At 41.3% G+C, this 21,483-nt stretch overlaps 1 long non-coding RNA gene across 1 annotated transcript; it reads right to left on the bottom strand.

The window, feature by feature from the left end:
• Positions 1 to 444: 444 nt before the first annotated feature.
• Positions 445 to 21,068, bottom strand: LOC136960162 (uncharacterized). Its single transcript, XR_010878818.1, has 7 exons — positions 20,910 to 21,068; positions 20,486 to 20,688; positions 20,310 to 20,402; positions 19,695 to 19,790; positions 19,233 to 19,343; positions 3,874 to 4,000; positions 445 to 3,516 (listed from the first exon to the last, which is right to left on the bottom strand). It is a non-coding gene; the product is annotated as an uncharacterized lncRNA (long non-coding RNA).
• Positions 21,069 to 21,483: the final 415 nt, after the last annotated feature.

Raw genomic sequence — 21,483 nt, forward strand, 5'->3', positions numbered from 1 at the left:
TCAACAGCAAATTTTGCAGTATCGCCCACCCCTAATCTTGGTGGAATTGCATTTCCGTGATTTTAGTCTATTAACTAGTCAATATATCCCAAACTATCTTTCCCTCCAAAGAATTGTCTGTTCTCGAAGCTGGCTTAAAATACTAGCTTTTCCATACAATAATTTTAGCAGAATTAGTCAAAGATGACATAAACCTATTATGAAGCCAGGAGCAAGGCAAGCCACTCCACTGCACAACATCAGACGAGACAGAATTTCAACATAGTTGACAATATCTCATTGTTTTGAATCTAGTTGTAGAATGGTGTGTGCAAAAGTCAGGAAAGTTGATACAGAAAATTGAGCTTTCAGAGGAGTGGACAGACAAATAAGCCTTTATCCTTCCTGCAGCAAGTGTCAGTACTTTGTTTGTTAGTTATACATATACAAGAATGACGACCCAAATCATAGCGTATGTTAGACATTTTAATGGTTTGGACCAGTGTTTCTCAACCGGTGGGTTGCGAGCTGGTGTGGAGGGTTGCGGACGTGTGATTCAGCTCCATCCATTTTTTTAACTTTTATCTTAATAAGTTACTGAACTTCTGATGGTTCGCTTTTATTTTGAAAGGTGCTTAAGTCTCACACATTCACCATGAGACACAAAGTTGATAGCCGTCTCAAGATACACAGAGTTCCATGACACCTACCAGCCCATCAGAACTGGTTTGGACCTTTGGAGAGAGAAAATGTTTGTCTCTGGACCTTGAATTCTAATTGTGCACAGACCTATTAGACCACTCCATGATGCTGTTCACAACCTCTAACCAGGGTCAGTCCAATTGTCCAACACGCAGTGTATTTAGGACAACATAATTAAAAATTAAGATTCTAATGCTACATTAGGGAGTCAGTTGGCTGAGCGGTGAGGGAATCAGGCTAGTAATCCGAAGGTTGCCAGTTCGATTCCCGGTCATGCAAACTAACGTTGTATCCTTGGGCAAGGCACTTCACCCTACTTGCCTCAGGGGAATGTCCCTGTACTTACTGTAAGTCGCTCTGGATAAGAGCGTCTGCTAAATGACTAAATGTAAATGTAATGCTAAATTAAGACTCACAAATAATGACACAAGGGGAGACTTTCTACAAATATTAATTCGGAAGCACTTATGTAATTTTACCTCAATACACAGTTACAGCCGTTCTCTTTCCACAAGATATATTAAAAACCTTATCATTCTGGTGCCTTTCCATCTTCAGTCCCCCTTAGAACACATCAAACAGTAAATCACACAGAATAGTAAAAAAAAAAAAAAAAAAGGGCTATATTTAGCACCTGAAACTGTATGGTCCTAACTAACGTGAATCTCTGTGAATCTTATGCTGGGTTTATACACTATCTGCTGAACCAAATGAGATAAGGGTAGGATAACAATTCTTGACTTCCAGGTAAAAACAAAGTATTTTCTAAGATAAAAAGAAAACAGCACATTTGAAACACTAACATTACATTTTGTTGCAAATATTTGTGACAGCAGCAAAGATATGTACGTTTAATGAGTCAATCCGTGAAATACCAAAGAACGAACATTCAAAACTACTGAGATCACTCACACTTAAAATGTGCAGTCTTTCTATAAGTTCCAAAAGCTGTCTAACAGTTATAACTAATACATGATTAAAAATGTACATGAAAACAGATTCAAACCACTTATAAATACTCCCTATAACTATTTACTTAATTAACTCTAATTCTGCAGTATTCAGGGAAGTGGGCCTTCAGGCTTGTTATTGGATGGTACATGCAACATCAATAGTCATCCAACATCCTTTTGGAGGAGTCTCTACTGCGTCTGCAAGTATGACTATATCTCTTGGGGCTCTTTGCTTGCTCTCTCAAGTGCAGCTGCTCATGTTTTTTCAGGATGCCAGGGTAGCGGAACCCTTTACCACATGTAGCACACTGGCAAGGCTTCTTACCCATGTGGATGTACTTATGCTCTCTTAAATGAGTGGATAACTTGTATGTCTTCCCACACTCATCGCAATGATAGGGGCGCTCGTTTGAGTGCAACTTTTTATGCACGGACAGATTACCGATCTGGTTGAATCCTTTGTCGCAAATTGAGCACCTATAGGGTTTGTCAGTGGTGTGTATGCGCTGATGTACTTTCAGAGAGCCGTTACTGGTAAACACCTTCTGACAAACTGGGCAGGGGAGCTGGGGCTTGGGCCCATGGTCACGCTGATGTTTTTTCAAATCAAACATGTACACAAAGGTCCGTCCACACTGGGCACACAAGTACTGACGGTCCCCAGTGTGATAGCCCATATGTCTTTTCAAAAGGCTGGGGTTGTGAAAACGTCTCCCGCACTGCTCACAGATATAAGGGCGCTCATCAGTGTGCCAGCGCAAGTGGTTGGATAGTTTGTATGCAGTGGGGAAGTTTTTATCACAATGAGTGCAGGGAAAGCTCTTGTCACTTGTGTGACAGTCCATGTGAATTTTGAAGTAGGATGCTTGTGTGAAACCCTTTTCACAGATGGAACATTTAAAAGGTTTTTCTCCCCTGTGGACTCTAAGATGCTTCTGCAGGTCAGCTTTTTTCAGGAAACACTTGCTGCATTCTTCGCATTTAAAGGGGCGGATGGAAGTGTGGATCTTCTGGTGATTCGTCAAGAATCCCAACGTCCTAAAGGTCCTCCCACACTCTGAACATTTGAAAGGTTTCTCTCCTGTATGAATGCGCTGGTGATCTGCTAGCATAGACTGATATGGAAAGCCTTTCTCACAATCCGAGCATGTATAGGTGGCCTTTGGAGTTTTCCTTTTCGAAGTTTTCCCAAGAAGCTTAGGGTGCCTCATTCGTATAATGGCCCTTTCTATCAATACATTACTTTCAGGTCTTCCTGACTTCACATTGCTTCCAAGGTATAAGTCTCCTGTCTGTTCATCTGTAGCATGGTCTTGCCGCGGGGGGGGCAGGGCTGGGAGAGAGATTGTATTGCTAGCAATTTGGGACACCCATTGTTGCAGACTCACCAACTTGACCTTTGGACTGACCTGTAGGTGACTTTTAGCAGCATAAACACTAAGGTCAGGTTGAGAGGTAGTCTCAGTGGTGGTGGTCTGAGGCACTAGCTTCAAAGGTTGTTTGAGTTCTCCAGTGATTGACACACTCCTCTTCGCTGATGTTACCCCATTATCATGCCTCCTATCCTGCAATATGATTTCCTCACTGTCACACACACCACTGTTCATCACAGATTTATTGCCAATTTCTCCATCTTCTTCATCACTATCATTCTCTTGCAAGTGTACTTCAGTGTAATCTGAGTCATCTGTCATCACCATATGCTTAACGGCTTTGGAAGTGGCAGGGCTTTTGGCATTCTCGCTGGCTTCATATGGCTTTTTTGATTCTGTTAGCCTGGGCAATTCCAATGGACTTTTAAGATCTTGTTTTGGCAGGTTTACAGAAGTGGAACGGAATGAGAGTGAGGCCAGGATGCAGTCACCCACAGTGGATGAGATAGCTACAACACAGAAAGGCTGGGAATTTAACAGCAATCTTTTTTACACAAGTCTTTGAAAAGCATTTTATAAAAGAACAATATAATCATGATGTGGCATGAAATAAACAGAGGACATTTCTGGTGACCTTGATATAGGAAATATCAGCATTTTGTTAAAACATAAGGACAAGCCTTTTAGTAGAAAGATTGTGTAGAATGAGTGCTCATATTTGCAATCATAATTCAAATAATAAAAATTGCTCTAGGAATGGGTAGGGATGTCTTCCTGGTACACCCTCCTTGTTTTTTGGAAAGTGCAAGGTGAATTTTTTCAACACCAATGTGAAATATATCCCACATGACCATTCCCAAGCTTACCAGTAGTCAGGGATCCCTTAAACTGACGGTTTTGGCGCTCAAGTAAGATTTTCAGTGGGTTAAGGTCAGAAACAGACAGTCCGCATTCCTCAAGAATAAAGGGGCTTCTTGTGATCATAGAACCAATCTGGGAACAAGAAGGGAAGACAGAAAAGTGACAATTATTTGTTAGATTGTGCCTGTTAGTAGGTGACTGTCAGAATTGGGTGGTACAGTGGTTAAACCATTGGTGGCTGGTCAATAGGTAAAAAGTGATTTTGTTTTTCATGTAATATATTTTCTAAACAATAACTACTCATTTTAAGCATGACTGTGTCAAAAATACACAATAATGTGTTGTGTGTATATATACTCAAATTCTGTTTTGGGATCAATTTACTTCATGCTCCACATCTGGGGCGCTAGAAAAATCGAGCGCCAACAAACCTGCTGGCGATAGGTGAATTGCTGATCGTTGCTAACAAGATACACCACAGCAACACATATTTAGCAAATCAGCGTCCTCGAAAATGATGCCTAAAGGGCGCTGAAATAATCGCCCCAAGTAGAGTCTACAGTGATTTTGCAACTGTAGGGCCTACTTTACGTTATAGAAAATGAATGACTCAATACACCAAGGGAGTCAGATGGCTGAGCGGTGAGGGAGTCGGCTTGCCAGTTGTTTGGCTTTGGCCAAGTTTTCCCCGCCCGAGCAGTTCGACTTTCGCAAGCCCGAAGCGTGGCCGGACTGGAAGCAAAGGTTTGCCAGATACCGAGTTGCATCGCTGCTCACGGAGGATGACAAAGTAGTACAGGTAAATTGCCCTGATATATTCGATGGGAGCAGAGGATGAGCACATATTCAAGCCGTTCACGTTCGCAGCAGTAGGTGATAGCAACAAATACAACATAGTAATGGCCAAGTTCGATTAACATTTTATCCTGAAGCGCAACGTTATCTATGAACGTGCCAAGTTCCATTCATGAGTCCAACTTTCCGGAGAAAGTGTGGAAGCATTCGTCAGGCAGCTTTATGAGTTACCCGAAAACTGTGCTTTTGGAGCACAGAAAGATGAACAGATGAGTGATCGCATAGTGATTGGAATCAGTGATAAACAAGTGTCACAAAAACTGCAAATGAGTTAATAAAATCTCAGAACACTGAAGGAGAGAAACATGCACAGCATGTGGAAAACATAAAATCAGTTAGAAAGAAAAGAACACCAAAAAACTGGCTACTCAGGAAAGGCCTTTATAAAGACTAGAAAAGGAACATGCACAAGATGTGGACGAAATCATGACGATGGCGAAGAATGTCCTGCAAAAGGGAAAAAGTGTCTAAAGTGTCCAAATAACTGAGGCTAAAGTGGAAGAATGCATGTTCTTAGGGGCAGTGCAACAAGAGCAAAGCATGATGAATTAATTGTTAGCTGAGGATGAGCCAAGATTGACTCCGGCGCGGATACATCAGTGATGTCTGAAACTATGGAAGCAAATTGTTACCAAAATTCAAATGAAAATGCGTTTCCAGAAATGCATTTGCATTTTAAGAATGTGGCTGCATTATTTGACTCAAATGAAATTAGTAATCAATCATCCTATTTGCATTTTAATTTTCTTCTTCAAGAGTGCTCAATCTTTCACTTCATTAAAATGAAAAAGAAATAGACATTTGAGATTTTATTTTCAAAACATGCCCCAGCAAATAGATACCAAAATTCAATTTGAAATGTAAAATTTGAAAATTAATGCATTTCCAGAAATGCATTTTCATTTTAAGAACGTGGCTGCAAAATCGTGACCACAATTCAAATTCAAATGCATTTCCAGAAATGCATTTTCATTTTCAAGAACGTGGCTGCAAAATCGTGACCACAATTCAAATTCAAATGCATTTCCAGAAATGCATTTTCATTTTAAGAATGTGGCTGCAAAATCGTGACCACAATTCAAATTCAAATGCATTTCCAGAAATGCATTTTCATTTTAAGAACGTGGCTGTAAAATCGTGACCACAATTCAAATGCATTTGCAGAAATGCAAAATGAACGAAAAAGCATTCTGAGCGGCGCAGCAGAGTGACGTCAGTAGCCGCTCTTCTTCAGCTCCCTGCTGACCGAGCTACCCATCTTGTTCGGTAGGGGGCGGTGTGCACATCTGCATTGCATTACATTGCAAATGTGCTGGGAAATTGATTGAATTGCCAGGTCTTTAGAGCAGCGTTCCCCAACCGGTGCCCACCGGTCATTTCGTACCGGGCCGCACAAAAAAGAATTAATAACATTATTTCCTTTTAATTGATTATCAGAGTCTGAAAGACGTTTTATTCTGAAAAATGACCTGATTCTAAAGCACTAAAGCACTGAAAAGGAGTCAGGTGGCAGAGCGGTTAGGGAAGCGGGCTTGTAATCAGAAGGTTGCCAGTTCGATTCCCGCCCGTGCAAGATGACGTTGTGTCCTTGGGCAAAGCACTTCACCCTACTTGCCTCGGGCGAATGTCCCTGCACTTACTGTAAGTCGCTCTGGATAAGAGCGTCTGCTAAATGACTAAATGTAAATGTAAAACCCTGCTTCCATTTCCAACATCAAGCGGGATTTTCTGCCGTGACAGCAATCAAACAAAATTTTGAAATAGGCCTGAACTGGATATAAGGAACGCACTTCGGGTGTCACTGTCGTAGCTTATAGTCACACACAACAGTGGGACTGACACATCGAAAGCTAGCTAGTAACAATATAACGATGTAAAACCAGGCTAAGAAACTTAAAGATGGGTCAATTGAAAAAACAGCCGTTTTTCTAACTCACTAACTAGGATCACATCAAACCCAGAATGTACATGCATTAGCAGCGCAGCTGTCCAGGGCCTATCTTTCCTCCCAGTCCGTTCTGCCGGTCCGTGAAAATATGTCTTACATGAAAGCGATTCGTGGCGCAAAAAAGGTTGGGGACCGCTGCTTTAGAGGACGCATCACAGACCATGGCGCTCCTTCAAATTGTGCAAACACTGTTAGAATTAGCTGAACAGGTAGAATCTAATAATATATCTGAGTCTGATGCCCGTGACCGAGTAGAACAAGTCATAGAGAGCTTGGCTGCATACTCTGCCGTCACAGATTTACACATTAATAGTAGCTCTGCCACTGTTTTATTCATTGTTTGACATCAAGTTGCTCAGTCTGTGATGCGTCCTCTAAAGACCCGGCAATTCAATCAATTTCCCGGCACATTTGCGATGTAATGCAATGCAGATGTGCACACCGCTCCCTACCGAACAAGATGGGTAGCTCGGTCAGCAGGGAGCTGAAGAAGAGCGGCTACTGACGTCACTCTGCTGCGCCGCTCAGAGTGCTTTTTCGTTCATTTTGCATTTCTGCAAATGCATTTGAATTTGAATTGTGGTCACGATTTTGCAGCCACGTTCTTGAAAATGAAAATGCATTTCTGGAAATGCATTTTAATTTTCTAATTTTACATTTCAAATTGAATTTTGGTATCTATTTGCTGGGGCATGTTTTGAAAATTAAATCTCAAATGTCTATTTATTTTTCATTTTAATTAAGTGAAAGATTGAGCACTCTTGAAGAAGAAAATTAAAATGCAAATAGGATGATTGATTACTAATTGGGTGTGCTTTGCCTTCGGCAAGGGCACAACCTTTGTTCTCTCACATATATATTATTATTGGGTGTGCTTTGCCTTCGGCAAGGGCACAACCTTTGTTCTCTCACATATATATTATTATTGGGTGTGCTTTGCCTTCGGCAAGGGCACAACCTTTGTTCTCTCACATATATATTATTATTATTCTTTTTGCCCCCCTAAAACTCAGTCAATATTTGGTCTACATAGACAACGTAGGTGTCAAACATTTCATCTTGGTAGCGATTGAGTTGCTTCTATTGGAATTTACGTTCCGTTGCATGGTTTGGGCTTAAGTTAAGTTTTTGTGGCGAAAAGTGAAGCTAACGGTGGCTAATTTGCTAGCCACAGTCACTGACGTTACTAACGTCACTACGTCACTAACGTCACGAAAACACGCGTGACTACCTTTGGCAGAACATTCGTTTCGCATCTGTTAACTTGGGGGATAGCTAGGCTAACTATAGCTTTACTGCAAGGCAGCTGCAGAAACGCCACAAGCAAAGAGGCCAGGGTGATAAATATTTACTCATTTTACTTTGTGATATGACACACAATTGTGATGTGTAATGTACAATATAAGCTGATATTATTAAGGAAGTACATCTACTTTCGGAAACAGTAGTCTACTATTTCACTGAAATATTAGCATCATGACATTAGCCTGTGTTGCCCGGGCAACACATACTACAGTGGTCTATGATGTAGCGTTATCTGTTTTCAGTCGTTAAAATAAACATTCCTCACATATACATTTTCGTTGTAGGATTTATTCTGACATTAGAAAACGATTTGTTGGTGAAATTACCATTACCTGTGGTTTCAAACCAGTGTAGCTCACTGCAACGCTGTAGCTTACGCGAGACACACTACAAAAACATCTACACTACACAGCTGTTTAGGAAGTCAAACGGCGACAGAACATGTTCGGCACTCCCCTTACTTAAATCAAAAGTCTATCTAACTACTAACCTGAACTTCATTGCCACAGCCTAAACGTTGTCAATCTGTTCATGAAAATAATTAATTTCAGCTTAAACCGTACAACGGAACGTTAAATCCAATTCAACCAACGCAATCGCTACCAAGACGAACACAGCAGTAGTCTAGTACTGTACCGTAGTAGTACAATTTACCGGGGCAGCTTCTCCACACAGGGCTATATCGCATTTTGCGTTGTTACTGACAATGATCACTACCAGTGAGCTTTTTATGAATGAGCGGTTTTCCACTAAATAAATGTCAAGCTTATTTACGTTTTGGGGGGCATATTTTCAGTTAGCAGATGGTACTGTTTGAATCGCGATTCCATCTTCTACTACCGGGTAACGTCGTAGAATAATCTTCAAAGGGGGTTCTTTATTAATGAATGAATGCAATGAGTAGGCTAAATGCCTGAAAATATCATGAGAAGGGAAACACTTAAGATGACGTTTAAGTCATAGAGATTAGGTCAATTTTTACACCGGTCTGCCAAATGTATTCGTTTTGATTCAACGTTGAGGCTGCCTCTTGCAGGGGAAATGAGAAGACATCTATTTCATTCTACACTTCACTCGTATTTTCAGTTGTAAATGAGCAGCAAAAAAAATGCTTTTAAATCTATGTAATCTTTATAAATAATAAGTATTCATTTTTATATAAAATATACAGAAATATCAGTTGTAAAAATGTCATTCAAAAACGGACCCCTGTGCAACCGACGCAAGCAAGCACACCCTACAATTTCCCCAGAAATTGTACCCTCTCTAGTTTCATTTATGAGTCAAATAATGCAGCCATATTCTTAAAATGCAAATGCATTTCTGGAAATGCATTTGCATTTGAATTTTGGTAACGATTTGCTTCCATATGAAACCACATATGAAACATTAAAGGAAAAGCCCAAACTCGTAGAGGTAAAAAACACGCTGCAAAGCCCAGGCGGCGTTGTGGCCACAAGGGGGCAGTTATTAGCCAAAATTAAGCCCATGTCAATGGACAGCTACGAAACTGCCGTTTCCATGTAGTGGTTGTGAAAACCAGTGGAAAAAACCTCCTTAACCGAACTGTGGCTACTAAACTAGGCTTAATTAACCTTTTCATAATCCTGTTAAATTTGCCTGAAAACGCCTAAACAGCATTTACCCAAAGTAAATTGAAAGCTGTTCTTGAACCATTTGGAGTACATGCATGTAAATGATCTCTTTTGAAAGCTGACACTCTGACGTTATTTCCCCTGTTGTCAGGACCCCTGTCAGTCCTACTGGTGTTGAGTAATAGAAGCTTGAACACAAGGAAAGTGAAAGTTTCTATTTCCGCCTAGATTGTGTTTTGAAAACAGAGGCCTGGGTGTGGTAGGTATTAGCTGGAAGACTAAATTGGACCACAGGTTGAAGACTTATCCAATTCAAATCAAAAGTCAAACATAATACCACAATATATTCATATTTGACACATGTTTTTATAAGAGTACATCCAGGTGTTTTCTAAAAGGGCCTTTTGGAGACTCCAAAAAGACCCTTTGTAAGCAAGGTCAAATACTTAGGATAAAAAGGTATTATTTTTCATAATTGTTATCTCTAATGAAAGGTGGTACTTAGAACTATCATATATAATAGCTAAATCCCTAATTAGTATTACTGAAACACAAAAACTGAAGCATGAACACATTGGAGTGCTTTATCTGATTCCCAGGATCGGCGCACAAAGAACACTGATTCTGTCAACCATATTGCGCAATCGACTTTTATTTTGACGGCTCCACAGACACATACAAATGAGGTATTGGCATTTTCAGCTAGCTGTCAGCTACAAGGCTAACGAGCTAATTTCAGAGCCAGTCGAAGCCAGTTCGAGAAATTAGTTTAGAACGAGTGTGGGGGGGCAGGACGCATAGACCTAGTTGGCTTTAGAGGGCTGAAAAACTGGTTAAGCGCTTGGATGAAGTCAGCTCATTCAGTGATGTGGGCACACTCAAGGGGGATCCAGTAAAAATCACCTTAAAAGACCATGCACAGCCGTACAGTGTAGCCGTACCAAGACGGGTTCCTATTCCCCTACTCTCCAAAGTAGAGGAGGAACTGAAAAGAATGGAGTCAATGGGCATTATAGAGAAAATAACCGAACCAACTGAATGGTGCGCTCCTATGGTGCCGGTGATTAAAAAGAATGGAAAAATAAGAGAAGTTCATCTTACCTACGTTGGACGATATACTTCCCAAGTTAGCCAAGAGTACAGTGTTCTCCAGCCTGGATGCCGAGAGTGGATTTTGGCAAATCCCTTTAAAAGAAGACAGTGCACATCTGATCACCTTTATCACACTGCTGGGCAGATACTGCTTCAAAAGGTTACCGTTTGGCATCACGTCAGCGCCCGAAATCTTTCAACGAAAGATGTCTGAGCTACTGCAGGGGCACGACAGGGGCAAGCCAGAATTTGACTTCTTAGGGCAAGTAGTGACCAAAGACGGCATTGCCCCGAGCCCAGAGAGGGTCAAGGCCATTGTGGCAATGGATCCGCCCTAAAACTCATCAGTGAGTTGAGACGGCTGCTGGGGATAGTGAACTACATGGGACGATATTTGTCGAACCTCTCCACCATGCTCCAACCGCTCAACGAGCTGCTCAAGTCTGAGCGTGATTGGTGCTGGGGACCGCAACAAAAACAAGCATTCACAGAAGTGAAGCAGTTAATCTCGTCAGCTCCGGTCCTCGAGTTCTTTGACCCAGCAAAGCCAACGGTCATCAGTGCTGATGCCAGCAGCTATGGGTTCGGTGGAGTCCTCATGCAGAGCCATGATGGAAGAATGAAGCCAGTGGCCTTCTGTTAACGCACCCTGACTGACGCTGAAAAGAGGTACGCTCAGATCGAAAAGGAGTGCCTCGCAGGAGTGTGGGCATCAGAACGTTTCTATCAGTACCTGTGCGGCCTCGAGAAATACAAGTTGCTTACAGACCACAAGAATTTAGTAACCCTAATCAATTCAAAAGACCTTGACACCACACTTTTACTGTATCAGCACCTGCTCATCAGGTTAATGAAGTTTAATCCAGTTTCCGAATATGTTCCTGGAAAACAACCAGTAGTAGCAGATGCCCTGTCCAGGCAACCTGTGGCGGACACTCCACCAGGTGACCTAGAGGCAGAGGTGCGAGCATACGTCGACTCAGTTGAGGATGACCTTAGGGTGAGTAAGCCTGTCATCAATCAGATAAAAGATGAGACCAGGACAGACAGCGAACTCCAGTGTGTCCTCAGGTACATCCACAAGGGGTGGCCGGAACATCTAAAGAGCGTAGCGTTACAGGCAAGTGCCTACTTCAAAGAGCGTGGCTAACTTAGTGAAGCCAATGGACTGCTGCGCCGTGGTAAACAAATTGTGATCCCTGAAAGCATGAGAGAAGAAGTGCTCCAGAAGATACACCAGGGCCATCTAGGCCTTACCAAGTGCAGAGAGCGTTACAGAGGTGCTGTGTGGTGGACAGGCATAGCCAGCGACGTGAAACAGCTTGTGTTGTCATGTAAACACTGCTGTATCCACACACCAAGCCAGAACAAAGAACCGCTGCTCACGACACCACTGCCAGACCAACCTTGGCAGAAGCTGGCTGCTGACTTGTGTGAGCATAAAGGTGGTCATTACTTAATTGTAATTGACTACTTTTCAAGATAGCTCGAAATCTTGGAACTGCCAAAGACAAACTCAGAAACAGTCATACAAAAGCTGAAAAGCATCTTCGTACGTGACGGAACGCCAGAAGAGTTAATGACCGATAACGGACCACAATTCACAGCTGAACAGTTCAGACGTTTTAGGGAGTCAGATGGCTGAGCGGTGAGGGAATCGGGCTGGTAATCCGAAGGTTGCCAGTTCGATTCCCGGTCATGCCAACTGACATTGTGTCCTTGGGCAAGGCACTTCACCCTACTTGCCTCGGGGGAATGTCCCTGTACTTACTGTAAGTCGCTCTGGATAAGAGCGTCTGCTAAATGACTAAATGTAAATGTATGTAAATGTTTTGCAGCAGAGTATGATTTCAAGTCCTCATTTTCCACAATCCAACGGCATGGCCGAACGTGCTGTAAAGACAACAAAATGGATCTTGAAAACAGGATGACCCCCACTTGGCACTTTTGAGTTACTATTCAACTCCAACAGAACTAACAAGAGAGCCCTGCCAGGCTGTTGATGGGTCGAGAGATCCACACAACACTCCCAGTCCTGAAAGAGAACCTGCGGCCAGTGTGGCCTGACCTGGAAACCATCAAAAGAAATGATGCAAAAGCAAAGAAGTGCTATGAAAGGTACTACAACCGCATGTACCAAACCTCTTCCCTCTGTAAGGCTGGGTGTCAAACCTATAATGTTGACAAAAGGGAATTGTAATGCATTGTTCTGTGGATTCTTCATCTCCTGAGACCTTCTCCTCAGTTCTCCCTTGTCCTACTGTCCTACTCTTTCTTTCTCTCTGATTTACAATGATCATGGTAGAGTAGGTAAGATTTAAAGGAGACATGACATGCTGTTTTTGGATGCTTTTATATAGTTCTTAGTGGTCCCCTAATACTGTATCTGTCTCTTTCCCGAAATTCAGCCTTGGTGCAGAATTACAGCCACTACTAGCAGTCCCACAAGGAGCTTTCCTCAGAACGCGCTGTTTTGGTGTCTGTAGCTTTAAATGCTAATGAGGAGCGGAGGGGCGGCACCATGCGCTAATGTTTACAATGGATGTATCGCAATGGCTGTAGCCCCGTTGCTGTAAGATGCCTCGAATTTGCCCATTCTTATCTGATAACCCTGGTTTGCAGAGGTACACGCTCAGTCATTTCAATGAGGGGAAAGGCGGATATCGCACGCGCCATAACACCAAGAGCAGAACGGTTATCCAAATAACAAAGAAGTGTACAACACTCACGTTACAGCATGTGTATTCACACACATACTTGATGCTATCTACCTTTCCATTAGCGATAGTAACTCAGCTGTTAGCTGCAGAGCTAATGTTACAGCCACATTCTAAGGTTAGCAAGCTAGGTAACCATATACAGTAAAGCTACAAAATGATATAGCGTTAGTTAACTTACTTGTCCGAGGTTAGTAGCTGGACGAAGGAGAGTTAGTACTGATTCAGAATTTAATTTCAGAAAGGCCAGTTTTTTATTAGCTCAAGTTGAGGAAACAGTCGTGGCTGAAGTGTTTGGCGCAGATATACAAAACAAACGCAACAGAAGTTGTGTAGGCGCATTTCCAGAGAAAATAAAATTAAGATACTGGGTCTTCAGAGGCTCGGATGAAGGAACTGTAAAAAGATTTTTGTTTTCCTTTGTACATCCAAACTGAGCAAATGTAATGCTTCGTTCGTTTGCAAGCCATGATGATTCTCGAGGATAAAAAACACTTGCACGGTCATAGCTCAGTTTCTTATGGGCGGGCCAGATTGTCTGGGCAGGCAAAGCAGAGAGAGGGGAGATAACCTTCCTCCTTGTGACGTAACAAAGAGGAGATTTTCAAACAGAGCAATTGAGCTTTCCTTTTCTGAAAGGCGGAGAAGAACACCCAGGGCTTGGTTTACACCGATCGAAAATTCTAGCCATTGGGGGACCAAAGGCAGGCTAGGGGAAATCATAATAATGTTAAATAACCTCCTAAAGTGAAGTTTTCATGTCATGTCACCTTTAAAGCCTTCATTTTGTAACATGTTTGCCTTGTAATTGATTTCATTCATTTGCAATGTTATTAAATGCGTATTTCATTTTAACCTTACTTTGACCATTCTTGCTCTGATTGAACCCATTTTTATTTATTTGTCAGGGACAATGCAGCGCACATTATTACATACATAGATAATTGGGTGTGCTTTGCCTTCGGCAAGGGCACAACCTTTGTTCTCTCACATATATATTATTATTATTTTTATTATTCTTTTTGCCCCCCTAAAACTCAGTCAATATTTGTCCTACATAAACAAAGTTGGTGTCAAACGTTTCGTCTTGGTAGCGATTGAGTTGCTTCTATTGGAATTTACGTTCCGTTGCATGGTTTAGGCTGAAGTTAAGTTTTTGTGGTGAAAAGTGAAGCTAACGGTGGCTAATTTGCTAGCCACAGTCACTGACGTTACTAACGTCACTACGTCACGAAAACCCGCGTGACTACCTTTGGCAGAACATTGGTTTCGCATCTGTTAACTTGGGGGATAGCTAGGCTAACTATAGCTTTACTGCAAGGCAGCTGCAGAAACGCCACAAGAAAAGAGGCCAGGGTGATAACTATTTACTCATTTTACTTTGTGATATGACACACAATTGTGATGTGTAATGTACAATATAAGCTGATATTATTAAGGAAGTACATCTACTTTCGGAAACAGTAGTCTACTATTTCACTGAAGTATTAGCATCATGACATTAGCCTGTGTTGCCCGGGCAACACATACTACAGTGGTCTATGATGTAGCGTTATCTGTTTTCAATCGTTAAAATAAACATTCCTCACATATACATTTTCGTTGTAGGATTTATTCTGACATTAGTAAACGATTTGTTGGTGAAATTACCATTACCTGTCGTTTCAAACCAGTGTAGCTCACTGCAACGCTGTAGCTTACGCGAGACACACTACAAAAACATCTACACTACACAGCTGTTTAGGAAGTCAAACAGCGACAGAACATGTTCGGCACTCTCCTTACTTCAATCAAAAGTCTATCTAACTACTAACCTGAACTTCATTGCCACAGCCTAAACATTGTCAATCTGTTCATGAAAATAATTAATTTCAGCCTAAACCGTACAACGGAACGTTAAATCCAATTCAACCAACGCAATCGCTACCAAGACGAACACAGCAGTACTGTAGTCTAGTACTGTACCGTAGTAGTACAATTTACCGGGGCAGCTTCTCCACACAGGGCTATATCGCATTTTGCGTTGTTACTGACAATGGTCGCTACCAGTGAGCTTTTTATGAATGAGAGATTTTCCACTAAATAAATGTCAAGCTTATTTACGTTTTGGGGGGCATATTTTCAGTTAGCAGATGGTACTGTTTGAATCGCGATTCAATCTTCTACTGCCGGTAACGTCGTAGAATAATCTTCAAAGGGGGTTCTTTATTCATGAATGAATGCAATATGAGTAGGCTAAATGCCTGAAAATATCATGAGAAGGGAAAAACTTAAAATGACGTTTAAATCATAGAGATTAGGTCAATTTTTACACCGGTCTGCACTAATGTCACGAAAACACGCGTGACTACCTTTGGCAGAACATTGGTTTCGCATCTGTTAACTTGGGGGATAGCTAGGCTAACTATAGCTTTACTGCAAGGCAGCTGCAGAAACGCCACAAGAAAAGAGGCCAGGGTGATAACTATTTACTCATTTTACTTTGTGATATGACACACAATTGTGATGTGTAATGTACAATATAAGCTGATATTATTAAGGAAGTACATCTACTTTCGGAAACAGTAGTCTACTATTTCACTGAAGTATTAGCATCATGACATTAGCCTGTGTTGCCCGGGCAACACATACTACAGTGGTCTATTATATATCTGTTTTCAATCGTTAAAATAAACATTCCTCACATATACATTTTCGTTGTAGGATTTATTCTGACATTAGTAAACGATTTGTTGGTGAAATTACCTGTGGTTTCAAACCAGTGTAGCTCACTGCAACGCTGTAGCCTACTGTACCCGAGACACTAGTGTGAGTAGCTAACAAAAACTCCTCAGCTGTTTAAGTCAAACGGCAACAGAACATGTTCGGCACTCCCCTTACTCAAAAGTCTTTCAGTAGGGAAACTATCTGACTACTAACCTGAACTTCATTGCCACAGCCTAAACTTTGTCAATCTGTTCATGAAAATAATTAATTTCAGCCTAAACCGTACAACGGAACGTTAAATCGAATTCAACCAACGCAATCGCTACCAAGACGAACACAGCAGTAGTCTAGTACAGTACTGTAGTAGTAGAATTTACCGGGGCAGCTTCTCCACACAGGGCTATATCGCATTTTGCGTTGTTACTGACACTGATCGCTACCAGTGAGCTTTTTATGAATGAGCGATTTTCCACTAAATAAATGTCAAGCTTATTTACGTTTTTGGGGGCATATTTTCAGTTAGCAGATGGTACTGTTTGAATCGCGATTCTATCTTCTGCCGGTAAAGTCGTAGAATAATCTTCAAAGGGGGTTCTTTATTAATGAATGAATGCAATATGAGTAGGCTAAATGCCTGAAAATATCACGAGAATGGACAACTTAAAAGGACGTTTAAGTCATAGAGATTAGGTCCATTTTTACACCGGTCTGCCAAATGTATTCGTTTTGATTCAGCCTGTCAGCTGCCTCTTGCAGGGGAAATGAGAAGACATCATATTTCATTCTACACTTCACTCGTATTTTGAGTTGTAAATGAGCAGCAAAAAAAAGATGCTTTTAAATCTATGTAATCTTTATCAATAATAAGTAGGCCCGATGCATTTTTATATAAAATATACAGACCCCTGTGCAACCTACGCAAGCAAGCACACCCTACAATTTCCCCAGAAATTGTATCCTCTCTAGTGTTGTAGATGTGTTGCATAAAAGGTTTTAGCCAATAGGCTAATTTGCAACCCCAGTCCCTGGTCAGACCTTTCTAAAAAGTTAGGCAAATACAATTTACTGCATAGTGCGAGTTACACAATCATGCAACAAATGCAATGTATTAGTATATCAACATTTCACAGATTCATGACCACATTACACACAACAGCACATCACGTAACAAAACAATACATTACAACAGGGACAACAGAGACACACCGTGCTCCTGCCTTTATGGACCTGACTTAGTGGCTACATGTTTGGTTTTCTTTCAGCCAGTGTTTCACCTTTCTATTAAATGTTTTCAGTTTGGTTTGTGTTTTTATTTTAGTTGGTAAATTATTCCATAAATGGGTCCCTATCACTGAAAAACATGATTGGCCGAAAGTGGTTTTGCGCACCTCTACTATGCAGTTGCCACCCACTGCCCCCCTAGTGGCCACTCTTCTTGTATTTGTTTTTGTCACAAAAGGACAGAGTATGGCTGGAGTTAAATTATTGGAACATTTAAAAGTCAGTTTAAGAAAAGCGAACTTCATAAAACTATCAAAATTAAAAAGCTTGTATTTCTGTCAAATCAAACAGTGGTGCCACATTGTTGGTTTCTGATCCATTATTTTCAGTGCCTGTTTGTGTAATGATGTGATGGGTTTGACTGTTGTCTTGGAAGCTTGACCCATACAGTAACACAGTAGGATAAATGAGAAAGTATCATGGCATGAAAAAACAGTAAAGCTGCCTTGACAGGTATGTGATGCCTTATTCTGAAACAGTTCAGATTTGTCCGGACAGTATTACAGAGTTTGTTAATGTGTTTGTTGAATTTGAGGTGGTAATCCAAAATAATACCAAAAAACGACACTTGGCTTTCCCTCTTATAGAGAAGCACATAGTTACCGTCTTTTTGACGTTGAGCGTCAGATGGTTATCTTTGAGCCACTGGGATATACCCTCCATTTCCTTGGTCAGGTTCTCTGCTGCTGCACTTGCTGTCCTGGCTGATGCATAAATTACTGTGTTGTCAGCATACACTTGACAATTGGCTGACTGACAGCATGTTGGTAAATCATTTATGTATAAGCTAAAGAGCAGAGGCCCCAAGATGGAGCCCTGTGGGATACCCATTGTGCCAATAGAGTCAAATAACTGGAATTCTATTTGTATTGGCATTATTTGGTTCATGCTAATACACTGTTCAGTTTCCCATCTTCCTTTAAACCATAGGGGAATTCGTTTTGGTTGTTTGGACAATATTTAACCCCTACACCTCACTTAGCATTGGTGATAAAGTGAGGCTGAAGATTGATGGGGAAAAGGCCTGGACAACCACCGCGACTGTGAAGCGCCAGGAGGCTACGCCACGCTCCTTCACTATGGAGACAGAGCAAGGCAACACTCAAAGGAGAAACCGGCGCCACATCCAACTGGTGGGTCAAGAGCCGGCCTTACCTCCGAAGACGGATTCTCCTCAGCAAGAAGACCTACAGGGGCCAGCGGAACCAGGCTTTGGCGACACCCAGAGCATTCCCACGAACGCCCCTAAGTCCTCGGGTCAAGTCGTCACAAGGTTTGGGAGGACTGTAAAGCCAAACCCAAGGTATGTGAGCTAGTGAGATGAAGGACATACAGGGCAGAATAACCCCTGTCCCATCTCAAGGGATCGTGGTAGTCTACCCACACCCTTAGTTAGAGATGTTGAGTAAAAAGAAAAAGTAAAAAAAAGATGGTTTGCTGCGTTAGAGATTTTTTTGCTTAAATGGTAACAATTAATAGGGGACTAAAACAATGAGGGTTTATGTTTCTGTTTACTGCATACTTGAAAGGAGGGGGGAGATGTCATGTGATATTGTAATGTTCACTATATAAACCCTATTCGCATGTACGCGCCGTCGCCATGTTGATTACACTTAATACATGCTACGCATGTTCTGAATAAAGAGACATTCATTATTAAACAAAGTGACTAATGAGTCCTGTTATTCGTCTTGGCGACGAACGCCGCAATATCCATATGTTACAGTTTCACAAGTACGTAAAATATTATATCCTCCATCTTCTTCAATAAACCAAAGAACCAATTTGTACAATCTGCTAGTGAAAGTTACGGAATAATATATTACGATCTGAATGATCATAGCTTTTAAGCACAAAACACCTACTTGTGAGAGATCAGGCATTGGTAGCAGCTGTTCCAGTCTATAGACCAACCCTCCAATGAGTGCCTGAAGTGCTGTGTCATACTTGGAGCCATACTGATTGGGGAACACCTCCTGTGAACAAATAGATATGGTAAGTTTTACTCTGTTGATATCGAGAGGGTTAGATGAATGGACAAGACATTTAACCCTTGTGTTATCTTCGGGTCATTTTGACCCATCAGTCATGTGACCCACAGTCGTATTGCGACAATTTTACCGCATACAAAGACAAATTGAAGCATTTTCTTTAAACCGTCGGGCTGTCTCAGACCTCCCACATTGCGAAGGTTAAAAGAAAATGCTATTTATTTGTTTTTGTATTGGGTAAAATTGGGTAAACCAACGATGGTTCGTTGTGAACCTTTGGGTCATGTGATCCGAAGGCAGCACAAGGGTTAAGAGGAGTTGGGACTTGTGCCAAACCTGAAAAAAGTGCTGCCTCTCACTCTGTTTTGTCAGCAGAGTTTGGACTAGCACTACAAAGTTGGCCTGTGACTCCTCCACCTGTGCATCTGTCTTCTAAGCAACACACAAGTTTGAAAAGTTGAAAAATTCATGGGTCAGACTTTATGACATTATCCAGGATAAGCATATTTCGGGTCAAGACAAGTAAACACTACAACGTTGTTTGATTGGTTAGCTATCCCAAGCAGGATTTTTTTTATCTAATATAAATATATTAAATGAGAGATTGATCAATCATCTTTTCTAGATGGTTTGCAGGCTCTCTTTAGCTACTCAGACATGACTCATGCAAGGCATTAGGCTATATAAAGTTGTTGAAAGTTGTTTGACCAAGACTCAAATCTCAGGGGAATGCATACTTACTAAATACTAAATAAGATATCTCTGTTTTTTTTAATCTAATAGCATGTATTCACTTTGTTAATAGGGTAGTTTGAGTAGGACAGATTAGATTTTTTATATATTCAATTGAAACTTGGGCTGTAAAGTAAAAAATAAATCAGTATTTGTTTTTTGTTTTTAAAGGAGATGTACACATTTGACAGCCACTGGATTAACCATTATATAGCTTACATCCATTGCTGCACATATGTTCATCTTGTCCAGGAGATTCTCAATGGTCTGAGTGTTCAGTGGCTGGTCCATACGAAACATTTCCAAAATCATCTATGAAAAGAAAAAACAATTATTTAATTTTAAAACTTACAGTTCATCCATTTGAAAAGAAACACCCAGAAAAGGTATCTCACCCTTGCTCTCAGGCCAAGAATAAGTTGGGCACTCTGTTTGAAACTAAGCAGGTCTGGAACTGTCTTCATCACCAAAATCACGAACTCCTCAACTTTCCCATAGTGTGCTACATTTCGCTGAAGCACCACTTGCCATACAAACGAATACATCAGTCGTAAAGGAGAGACCCAAAGCCGTAAGGAGGGCAGAGGAAGCGGGGGGCCTGAAGTGAGAAGATTCATTAGCTAGCTAGCTCTAACCATACACACAGTTAAACAATGAGAATACGTCCCATACCAACGCGTTCATGAAGACTGATCTAGTTTTAACCAGCTAGTTCGCTAGCCAACTGTAAACGTTAGCTAAATGGTCTAGCTAGGTACTGTAGTGAGCTAGCACTTACATCTGTACAAATGAATCGGTAAAATGGCTAGAGCTACGTACCAGCGGACTGGACTCGCTTGTGCATGGTCCTTTGCTTCTTACTGCAATAATAAAAAGTACACTGACAAATGATATCTAGATTGCTAGCCTAGCCAACAGTAAACAGCACTGTTGTTAGCGTGCTTGCTAAACTTAATTCATAAAGTTGACAACAACGGAGGCTCATGTACCGGAAGTGGAAATACAGGCTCGTAATGATCATAGATATCTATGGTAATGATACCATAGCCCGTCTACGGAGAGCCTGTCCCCCTATTAAAGATTCTGTAAAGTGGAATTGAAAATGAGTTTAAGTATATCACACCACAGAAGAATGTGTTGTTAACTACCCATCCAATGACAAAAACCCACCGACAAGTATGTTAAATAAGGCTTTGAAATCGTGAGAAAATCAGGGGCGTGTCTAGAACATTTTGAACAGGGTGGCCAGGCAGGGGCACAGCCTCAGAGCAGGGTGGCCATCAACCACGTATCGAGACTCAAGTTCACATTTTTTATCTACCCTTTTTGTTGTAGGTAATGAAACACCGTGTTATATCTCAAACTAAGAATTTTCTATTAACATTTTCCTCCT

The sequence above is a fragment of the Osmerus mordax genome, chromosome 17, assembly GCF_038355195.1.
Source record: "Osmerus mordax isolate fOsmMor3 chromosome 17, fOsmMor3.pri, whole genome shotgun sequence".
Taxonomy (NCBI): Eukaryota; Metazoa; Chordata; class Actinopteri; order Osmeriformes; family Osmeridae; genus Osmerus; species Osmerus mordax.